Source organism: Pantherophis guttatus, chromosome 1 (genome assembly GCF_059756535.1).
Source record: "Pantherophis guttatus breed Tessera chromosome 1, ASM5975653v1, whole genome shotgun sequence".
Classification (NCBI taxonomy): Eukaryota; Metazoa; Chordata; class Lepidosauria; order Squamata; family Colubridae; genus Pantherophis; species Pantherophis guttatus.
The window spans coordinates 139,071,690-139,083,841 of NC_142063.1; positions in this window are offsets into that span (position 1 = coordinate 139,071,690).

Below are 12,152 nucleotides of genomic sequence, written 5' to 3' on the forward strand. Positions count from 1 at the left end.
GGTTGCCCTGGCAACAGCCGTCAGATGTTCCTCATGAATCAGTTTTCTTGATAGCACAAGATACGGCCAAAAAAAAAAAAAAAAAGAAAAAAAAAGAAAAAAAAAGGGAGTAATAAAATGAAACAAAACATAGAAGTTTTCTCTTGAATAGTTACAGGAAATTAGTTAAATTATGATTTCATTCTTCAGGTTTTAAGCTTAACAACTGAGCACATTGCTTGCTTTCTCAGAAATAAGTTAAACAAATGTCAAAAGGATTAAACCTGAGTAAATATACACAGATATGCAGACTTTAGAGGAGATCATGTTAAAATCTTTTAAATTCTATTTAGAGAAGTAGTACATGGTATTTAAGGGTGCAGTCCCTATGTATGTTTCTGAATAGGGTAATCCTATATACATCAACTCAGAAGGTTAAGTTCAATGGGTTTTACTCCCTAGTATGGGGCTGGTTGATTCCAGCCTAAATTTCTCTACTGGTATTGAAAATGGCAATACTTAAGAATGTTTAATTTTGACTAAATTATGCTTTCTTTGTATGTTCAAAGCAATGCAAACTATGAAGATGCCACATTTTCTATTACTATTCTGCCATGATCTATAGTTATTATTTAGCATAATTTCTTACTTTTGTAATGTTTTATTATTCATCTTTTGTATTTCACAAGTATTGCACCTTCTAAATAGAGTAATTACTTTGGCCACTTAATGAGAAGGAAGGACTCACTGGAGAAGAGCCTAATGCTGGGAACGATTAAGGGCAAAAGAAGAAGGGGAGGGCAGAGAATGAGGTGGCTGGATGGTGTCACTGAAGCAGTCGGCATGGTCTCCGGGAGATGGTAGAGGATAGGAAGGCCTGGAGGAAAGTTGTCCATGGGGTCGCAATGGGTCGAACACGACTTCACAACTAACAACAACAACAAAATAGAGTAATAACAATAGTAATATGACTGAAGGACTAAATGCTTTTATTTTTTTTATTTCTTAGATTTATATCCTGCATTTCTGTCAGGAATACTGGAAAGATTATATTAGAATCCTTCTAATTTATTCCTATAACAATCCAGTGTGGTAGGTTTGGCTGAGGGAGAGTGACTAAAGTCATCCTGCAGAATTCCAAGCTTGAGGATCGTCTTGAAACACAGTCTTAGTACATTTTAACCACTAGGTTGCATTTTGTCTCCATTTTAAATTCTTCACATATATTAATTAGATCTTTACAACGATGCTCTAAGTTAAGTCAGTGCACAGCTAAACATATGTTGTTAAGGAAATTGTGTTGTGGCTCTGTAATGTCAGAGATCTTCTCATCTACCCTTAAAAATGCCACTCCTAGATCCACTTTCAGATCAAACAGTGAACATTCATTCAGTGTTAAACTTATCAGTCATTATGCTTTGCCAATTCAGATGCATTGCATTGTAGAGGCTAGAGATAATGGTACTTTCTAAGGTTTTTACCAACAGAGGACTGTTGTTGTTTTAAACATTTAGTCATGTCTGACTCTTGGCGATTTCATAGACAAGGTAGCTCTCCATGCTACCTTGTCAAGTACAGCTTCTTTCAACTGATGGATGTTCAACTTTGTATCAGATTTGATGTTATCAAGCCAGCATGTTCTTTGCTTGCCCCGTCTTCATGTTCCAGCAACCATTCCTAGCACCATCCACAGAAGGCTACTGATCCACAGTAAAAGGCATTATAATAAGAATGCAGTGAAAAAAAAAATATATAAAGTAGTGAGAAGTGAAACTATATCGAAAAGTTTCAGAGAAACAACAACAAAAATTGCTTGTCAAGCATTTTGAGATTACAGCGATTTCATTATGAAACCTTTCTATTATTACTTCTGTTTTGATTCCAGGGAGATGGGCAGCAATTTCCAAAACAAATACTGTAACAGTAAATTTGAGACAAACGATATGGATGTTATTTTATATTCCTCTTTATTCTACCAAAGTAGAATTTAGCCTTGATGTAAGGTTAGTATGCAATGCTGCTATGAGACTACATATGCACATTTTTTAAAAGTCCTCCCAAAACGTCTGTTTTAACTTCCTATTGACTTTAGAAGGATTTTGAAGCAATGCAAATATTAACCATACTAGGAAGTATGCATTTTGAAGCTGTTCACCCACAACTAACATTTTCTGTTATTCCTTCCCTGAATCAGGCACGTACCATCATTCTGAAACATCCACTAGATCCCATGTGAGATACAGTTTCAATTTTACGGTAAATTTCCTGTTTTATGGATTCCTTTCTAAAAAAAGCTCCTTGCGGTATTCTTGGGAGAGCACTAACTTTTCTTAAAGCATACAAACCTTCTGCCCTTTTCTCAGCAGTTTAGTGTAATTTTTATAGCTTTCTCCCACTCTCTTTTGTTAAAAAGAAAACCTCCAGAGCACTTGTAATGAGTATTTTATTCTTTTATGTATTGAAAAAGGTTATGATTATTTTACGGTTAAACATCATCAATATAGTGTGATGTCATATATATATATATATATATATATATATATATATATATATATATTCTGAAGTTTTCGCGGGTGTTTGTATGTAAGTCTTTGGTTGTTCGGGTTTTCTCCCACGTAAAATTGGAAGTGTCTTGGTGAAGTTTTGACGAAGTCTCATTCGTCATCTTCAGGCTGGTGTTTTCGGCTTCGTGCTTCTAGGAGCAATGTGTGATCACAGCTGTTTCTTCCTTTTAACTGCCAGTGGGAGTGTGAACTGATTGGGTGGGAGCTTGGCCAAGCTCCCACCCAAGTCAAGCTCCCACCCAATCAGTTCACACCCCCACTGGCAGTTAAAAGGAAGAAACAGCTGCGATCACACATTGCTCCTAGAAGCACGAAGCCGAAAACACCAGCCTGAAGATGACAAATGAGACTTCCTTGAAACGTCGCCAAGACACTTCCAATTTTATGCAGGAGAAAACCCGAACAACCAAAGACCTACACACACACACACACACACATATATAGTGAAATCTACTTACCTTCTTTACCGGTTTGGAAGCACATGCGCCATGCACATGCATCACAGGCATGCACAGACTTTCTGCACATGCGCAAAACCTTCCAGGAACTACTTACCAGGAAGTAATGACACCTGGCTGGGTGGGTGGAGATATGCTCCACCATTGCTACTGGATCGCCGAACCACCGGCCCAGATCACTATCGGATCGGGTGATGTGTGAGACACCTGGTCTACCCCAGCATGTGGAAGGGAGCATACTGCATCCCTTTCTTTTCTTCTTCTTTTTTTTAAAATTTGATTTATATACCGCCCTTCTCCGGAGACTCAGGGTGGCTTACAATGTGCTCAGCAATAGCAATTGTCACATTCGCCTTTCAGCTCTAATCCAGGAGCCCTCAAGCAGTCGCATTCATGACAAACCATTTTATACCAAATTTATATTTCTCCCCTTTTATATATATATATATAATGTGTGTGTGTGTGTAAATGTTCCCCTCGCACATATGTGCTAGTCGTTCCCGACTCTAGGGGGCGGTGCTCATCTCTGTTTCATAGCTGAAGAGCCAGCGCTGTCCGAAGACATCTCCGTGGTCATGTGGCCAGCATGACTAAACACCGAAGGTGCACAGAACGCTGTTACTTTCCCACCAAAGGTGGTCCCTATTTTTATTACTTGCATTTTTTACATGCTTTCGAACTGCTAGGTTGGCAGAAGCTGGGACAAGTAACGGGAGCTCACCCCATTACACGACACTAGGGATTTGAACCACTGAACTGCCGACCTTTCAATTGACAAGCTCAGCATCTTAGCCACTGAGCCCTTGTATTTATGTGTGTGTGTGTGTATAATAATACATATATACATATACATATACATATACATATACATATATATATATATATATATATATATATATATACACACACACACACACACACACACACAAACACACACACACACACACACACACATATATATATATATATATATATATATATATATATATATATATATTCTCTCTCTCTGTGCAAAACAAATATCTATAATTTGCACTGAAAAGATTGGCATAGAGGAAAAGGCTCAATTTATTTTCTTTTTTTCCTCTTCTATTATGGAGTGTTACTTCAGACCTACTCAAATTCAGAGGGTAGACACTAACTGAACATCATTTTTATCCATTTTATCAATTGATTGGCTCATGAAGTTCTTTGCTGTTCTCAAGATTCCAAGGTTAATAGAAAGCAATTGAAGGACTGATTTCAAAATACTTGTGAGGGTATTGGTGGAAATCTTGCCACATGGAAATGTTTTAAGCTGGTCCGGTGATCTTAGTTGATAAAAACCACTTCTTTTTTTAAAGCACAAGTATCATTATGTCAAGAATTATTCCATTATTCTTTCACATCACTGACAGCTACTTCAGGAAGGTCTGAACAGCCCAATCTGTGATAAGATAGTCATATTCTACTACATGTAAAATGATTGACAGATATCAGGTAGATGCAATCCAGAAGAGAACATCTCTTGCTCAGGATTGAACCTCAGCATTAATAGCAAGAAATAGCAAATTGATATTCTGAAATAGTATGTGATGAAAATAATTGCATATGTTAAATCCTTTCTACTGAGGCTATGAATATTAAAGATATTACATTATATACATCACAGGAAATTGTAGATTCCCCCACATGATGAGGTAAACCAGTTCTGATGGACAGGATTTCTATCTTTCAATGTAATAATGTGCACAATATTGTGATTCTTAGGTATTTTTTCATCAACCATAATCTTAGTTTTGTGTCAGAGGGCAGGAGACAATGTGAAGATCTATAAGTTTCATAAAGACAAAAAGTAGCTTTCTTTGTACACTTTACTTAACAGTTTGTTTATAATTATAATGTATTGCTTGATCATTAAAAAGCCATCAAGTGCTATAACAATCTCTCTCTCTCTTTCTCTTGTTTTAGTATTTTGAAAGACTAGAAAAAGCCAAATGAAGGCTATCAGTTATGAAAGTTCTAAGTCTAATGTTGTTAATCATGCTTTGTTTAATAAACCATAATTGGCTACTTTTGTAGTAGCACTAAATTATAATCCATTATTTATAAATGGCAGTGGCTGAGACCCCACATCATGTTAAATGAAAACAAAACAAACTATATTGTAGTTTACATCCGTGTCTTGAACCTAGTAATTGGGAAACTGTTTTATACCAGTTCAGGCCATTGGTTCACTTAGTACAGAATGTCTAGATTAGTTGTCAATCCTCATTATTTCAGACAAAGTTATTTATAAGTTATATTTAATGATATTGGGGAGTGAATCCTGTGGCAATGTATGTGTGCTATCACTGATGCACACACTTGGCGATACCCCTCATTGTAACCATACAACAACATCTGAGCTGAGAAAAAATAACTGGCACCGTATCAGTAGTGAGTTCCATCATGGCTGGGAAAAAAACCCCTAACCGAACAGCATCGTCCTGGGTGTAGAGGGTGAAGGAGAAAAGGGAGTCAAAAAAGTCAAAGTGCCAGTCATAAATTGAAAGCTCCACCCCTTTAAACATGAATGCAGAATAGTGATTTTTCCAGTTAAGTGGACAACATCCAATAAGAACTGCAAACTGTGTAAAATTTGCTGGGCTTAGACATTCATTATGTCTAAAATAATTTCAGGTTTTTTTTTTCACTGTTAGAGGGTGGGATGAGAGAATGCTTGTTGGACATTACAGGCAGATGCCGTCATTCCCCTCTAATTCTTGGCCAGCCTAAATTCGTCACTATGTTGCTTGTGTCTCCCTACAGATCTAGATAAAAATGTTTAGTGCCAGTGATCTATCAGAATTATAAAATACTACTAGACTGCCTGACCTATGTTATAAAAGTTTTAACTCTGTAGCTTTGACTGGATTACAGTAAAGGAAGAACAAATAAAGTTGGAATTGGTGTCTCTGTTGATCCCTAAACAGGACATGGAGGAATCTGATAATTGGTGTTTGTTGCCAATGTAAAGTAGAGGATTCATAATTTCAATCTGATCAAAAAAAAGCTCAGGTTAGGAAAGAATGGGACATAGGAAAAGGGTATAGAAAAGAACCTAAAGATAGAAGATTGAAACCTGGAATCATGCCTATCAAATTACTGCTGGAGTGCCGTGGCTGGCAGATGTTTTCCGTACTAGCTGGTGGTGTGAAGAGGCAGTATAACAAAGCTAGACAAGTAAACTAATTGTTTTACCTGTCACTCACTGCACATGTATAATCGGGACAACATCATTCAGTCATGCATCAGAAGACATGCAACACAGATAAGATAAAGATCAGCTGCAGGGACAGCAAAGCTCGGGACAACACTGTTTGTTTGTTTGTTTGTTTATCATTTGCCATTTAAGAACATACCTTCTCTGCCTGACTGAGTGGGATGGGCTGATGTAAGAGAATGAAGACACTTCTGTAGGTAATATTCTGCTGATTCAAGGTTGGATGGATAGCACTTTAGTTCCCTGGTGGGAAAGGCCCATATACAAATTCTTGGAGGTTCCCAGGCATCAGATCTGGAGTCAGATACAAATATTGTGAGAAACGGCAAATACTGAAATCATAATCAACCTGTAGCTATTTTAGAGAAGGATGGTTGGATGGAAGTGAGTATACTGAAGAGCTACTCTTCAGGAAAATGAAGCAGCAGTAGAAATCTAAATTTAGATTTGATTTCCACCTAAATGAAACTTCAACATGTTTCCCCAAGGAAAATTCCTCCTTTAACTCAGTTAAACAAATCGAAGTCTCCCTTTATTTCTGGTATTTTAGATACTGCTGATTTGAGTCCTGCCAATGTTTTTTAAAAAATCCCTTGTGACAGTAATACCAAAGATTTTATTTCCAGAAAAGTTCAAAATATATACTGGGTAAACAAAAATGATACATTACTATGCCTGAGAACATCAGAATCACATGAAATAAAGCTTGAGGATGCTAGATCTGATCGCAGAACTTTCAATCTGATCCTTTGTTCTTGATGAAGAGGTTTCATGTGAAGTCAATTTAGGGGGAGAAAAGTATGTTGTGTAGAGGCCAAAAACCTACTAAGGAAATCCAAGACTCCAAATTTGCTAGGTAAACAAAATTATTAAATTTTCAAGCACAGAAGATGCCATGGGTTTATTTGGGATGTGAGATACAGAATTTGCCATTGTGGCAACTTCCTTGGTAACTTTGACCCGTCTTCGGATAGTAATGATTTAGGCTTTTAGAGATTGCTGGAATAAAAGTGGTTAATTCATGCTTTGTGCTGCATTGGTTTATAGCTGACCTAACCAGAGGTAAAAAGGTTGAAAGGTCTGTGGTGACCAGACAATGCTATTTGTAACATCAAAATAACCTCTTTTCATTATGGCTGGGCCAATGTAGCATGCAGGTTATTTCCCCCCCCCTATCTCTTCTCTAGGGGAAGGCAGCTTTCGCATCAGAAGAATTCTTGGCAAATTAATGTGCCACCTCTTGGGCTAATTAAATTAGAAAGGCTCAAAAATACAGAGCGGCTTTTGTGGTAGACACAATGTTGTGCTTCATGCTCAGAGTGGAATTTCTGCCATTTATCCCCCGTCTTCTCTTTTTGCCTCTAGCAGCTTTCTGGACTCTCTAACACAGTCAAGTTCCTAATTTGCCTCAATGAGAGAGAATTATTAACTGATAATAAGAAAAGGAGCACTCGCTGCTCCAGGCTGAACGAAGTGGAAAAGGATGAAGCTGCACAATGGCACCTGAAGCACATGCATTTTTTTTTATTATTAATTTTGCCTAGAACAAGGCATTCAGGAGTAAAATTGCTGTGCAAATGACAAAAACAGTTATTATATCAGAGTCTCTGGATCTAAAAATGTGAACTCTTTTATTTCTAACAGGGATAACTTAAGCTAATAAGGAGTTCGCCTCTTGTTATGCGCACATGAAATAATTTGGATTGGAGCTATTGCACTGTTTAAAGTGCATAATTCAAGGAGATGGGTTATTAGAATGTTGTTGTTGATGGCATGTATTTTCCCTCTCTTTGGGACCTAGGCTATCTATTTCAGAACATTAATGATCACTTAGGATTTTAAAACAAAGATAGGAATGTTGATGTGTAGAATAGTTAATTCATCAGACACTTCAACTCAGATAACAAGCCCGTAGTATGATCTACAAAAACAAGATGAGGCTATTTCTTCCCATTAAGACACTTTGTAATATCTGGGTATTTTGGTGGATACAAGCATCCACATCATATTTAATTTTTAAAATATCCTCTAGCTCAGCATTCTCTCAATGAGTGCCTTCGTGATGTACTGGACCATAACATCCATCATTGCCAGTTAGGATATTCACGCTGGTTGAAGATAAATCATGTAGTTCAACATATCTGGAAGCTTTCAAGTTGTGGAAAGTGGTTTTTTTAGGTGGAGCCAAGAAAGTTGGAGGAGTTAGGGACTGAGAAATAGGTCACCATGCTGAAACTATATGAAAACAAGAACGATTAATTTTTTTTAATAGCTTCACAGCCTTTTTCAGCTGGGATCTGCTTTGCTTTTATGTATTATCTGTATTTGCATTATTTTTATTTCAGTCCTACATGCTTTTCTCGTTCCTCCAATATAGGTGAAAAAAGAAAACTCTTGAAATGCAACAGAGGTTGTTCATATAAATGGCAGCTGCTTAGAGGGAACACTATCTGATGTCCTAATGATTTGTGTGAAGTCATGTTAGGTATATTCATATCTAGTGGGAAAAGGGAGATGTTAAAACACTTTCTCTTTCATTACCCTTTTCATCAAACAGATTTTTGCTTGGTCCTAAGTTAGAGTAGAAAGAGGAGATAATAACATAAAAATATGACTTCTAACCATAAAGCAAACTAAACGGATACTATTTTTCGTGTCCCTCTTTGAGCTGAAAAGCTGATAGAAAAAGTAAATGAAGGGCAGAGGCGCCCTAAAGCTCTTTTCTGTCTGTCTGAATCACTGGACTATATAGGATCTTGTTCTCCTATTATTTTTTTGTGTTGTGAATCTTTAGAGACTCCATTTGGAATCTGAATTCTGTGTGTTAAGTAATAAAGAAACACATATAGACAGTCTCTATCCCAAACAGAATTAAATCTTTTTCCACATTGTGAAAGTGGGGGCTGATGAGACAAGGAAGAAGATAAGCCTGTATTCTCTAACTATATCCATGTAATTGGTACACTAGCTCTTTCCTGATTTCTTGTGCATCTAAACTGAATTAATAACAGCAGAACATATCTGCTTATGTTATAGAAACATTAATCGTAAGGACACTCAACTTTGTACTTACGATATTTTTGCCTGTGTTTACAAGATGTGTCGAATGATTGCAAAAACGAAGGCATCTGTTTGGATATTCAGACTGCATCAATGTGAGTAAACCAAAATAAATCTGGAGTAGTGGTTTCATGCTTGCTTGTAGGCACAGCTTAATACGTGGTTTATACAGTAGTTTCTCCCAAATAGGAGTTCCAATTCTGTTATTCTGTTATTTAGGCCATGCAATAGCAGTATAGAGCAGAGTTCTCTGTCTAGCCAACATGTTTTATTGATCGCTAGCATTTGTAGTGTTTCCTGAATATTGATTTTTTATATCACCCCAAATAATACTTTCAGGAACTTGCAGATCTCAGAATACATGATTAGATGGACTAATAAATGAACAAATAGAAATAAATGGGTATCTACTAAAACAGAGATAATCAAACTGTGAAACATAGTACTCTGTTCATTAAAGAAATTAATATAAAATCGATAGGTCATAAAACGTTGGATAAAGTAAACTTTGATCTGAACGAATAGGACTACTGCTATTCATGCTGGTATTACAAATAATTCAAAGCATTTTTATACATTGTCTCAGAGTGGCTTGAAAAAAATAATTAATTATACAATCCACACTTTCAGATTGTATTATTAAAAAAAGGAAGTTAAATAGAGAAATAAAACCATGATAACCATCATTAGTTTGATTTTTCCAGATATGTGGGGATATTTATTCTGGATCAGATTATAATTAGGTTTACCTGACAGGTATTCTTTGCCTAGGTTCTGTTCTTTGTCGGTCTGTTTCTCTTGTCATTTTTCTCTTCACCTTTTAGTTATTTATCCGTGTTATTTTTAAATTACCTTGATTTTTTAAAAATAAACACGTCAATTAAAACTTTTTAATAAATTCAATAAACAAGAAAAAAAATAATACAAGGAGGGGGAAAAATCCCTCATAAAATTGTAAAAGCAACAAAACCAATCTATGTATTAACTGGTTTTGCCATCATGTTCCTTCTCTCCTCTTTTCCCTTCTCCAGCCAAGAATGTCTCCAAGGTAACATAGATGTCCATAATTGGCCTCAGGGATTGTATGGCAACATACTCATTGTGACCTCATGATGCAATTCAGATTAACAGAGTTGGAAGGGACCTTCTAGGTCATCTAGTCCAACACCCCCCCCAAGCAGGAGACCCTACACCATTTCTGACAAATGGCAGTTCAATCTCTTCTTGAAAGTCTCCAGTGATGAAACTCCCACAACCTCCGAAGGAAAACAGTTCCATTGGCTGATTGTTCTCACTGTCAGAAAATTTCTCCTTATTTCTAGGTTGAATCTCTCCTTGGTCAGTTTCCATCCATTATTCCTTTTCTGACCTTCAGGTGCTTTGGAAAATAGCTTGACCTCCTCCTCTCTGTGGCAGCCCCTCAAATATTGGAACACTGCTATCATGTCTCCCCTGGTCCTTCTCTTCACGAGACTAGCCATGTCCAGTTCCCAATTCCTACCTATATACACTTGCATTGTGACTTCACAACACACATTTCATTCCCCCACCCCAATATTTGTGCCAAAGAGCATACAAACACTTATTTATTTATTTATTTATTTATTTATTTATTTATTGTTCAAATTTATATACCGCCCTTCTCCCGAAGGACTCAGGAACCAGGATATCAAAGGAACATTCAGCCATTTGTGTGAAGCTTGCAATAAATAAATAAATAATAATAATCCTTCATGTCAACTATTGGGGTACTTGTGAAATAGCTTCGTCTTTCTTTCCACTGCTAGTTTTTAGCTAATCCCCAGACAAATGATTTCACTAATGTCTTGGTCTAAATTGCTAAGCTAAGATCCACTTAAGGGACTAATTCCATTAGCGAAACTGATCCATATATACATTTTTGGCCATTGTTCCAATTATTTATATATCAGGGCAGGGGTGAAATCTACTTACCTTCCCTACCGGTTTGGAAATGCACACACCGTGTGTGTGCATCATGTGTGCGCCCGGACCCTCTGCGCATGCGCAAACCCTTTTGCACATGTGCAGAGGGTAAAAACAGGTTACTTCCTGGTTAAAACCAGGAAGTAATGATGACAGGTGGGCGGTAAGAGCCTCACTACCATCGCTACTGGTTCTCTGAACCACTCGCCGCCATCACTACTGGTTCAGCTGAACCGGTCCAAACTGGTAGCATTTCACCCCTGTATCAGGGTTATATTTTTTATAAACATAGATTTTCTTCTACTTATATACCCTAGCTTGTTGGCTTATAAGTTACTCTTACAGCATGACACTGAGTCTCGGGTACACCACTAGTTTGTAGTAATCTCACTTAAGAAGTTGACCCTTACCTCTAACTAAAGCACTTTCTTCCATTTGCAAATTATTTTCTTGGTGATTTTATAATTCTTTGGCGTTTTCCAACAACCTTTAAGTTCTAGCAGGGATAGAAGTCTTAAATATACAAAATCTCAATGACCAATAACAATACCAACCTTGTGTCTTGTCCGTGCTCACTCATTTAGAGATAATCCCACTATGCCTTACTGGGTATTCTGCAGCTAGAGAATATAAACACAGTTGCTGTGAATCCCACAATCTTTTCTCAGATGTTTTGATTTATTTTATGACTGCTATTATTCAACCACAATAGCTAATTTCTCCCAAGGAAGATACACAAACCCACTAGTCACATCAGTATCACATGTTCCCTCCATTTTTCCAATTAGCATGAAATTAAAAGAGCATTGCTACTGGGTTTAGGTCCTATGATAACAAAGCCAACCTAGTGTATCCAGAGTTATGGTATTCTGATCCCTGAATAAAACTGCAATTTTAACTGTA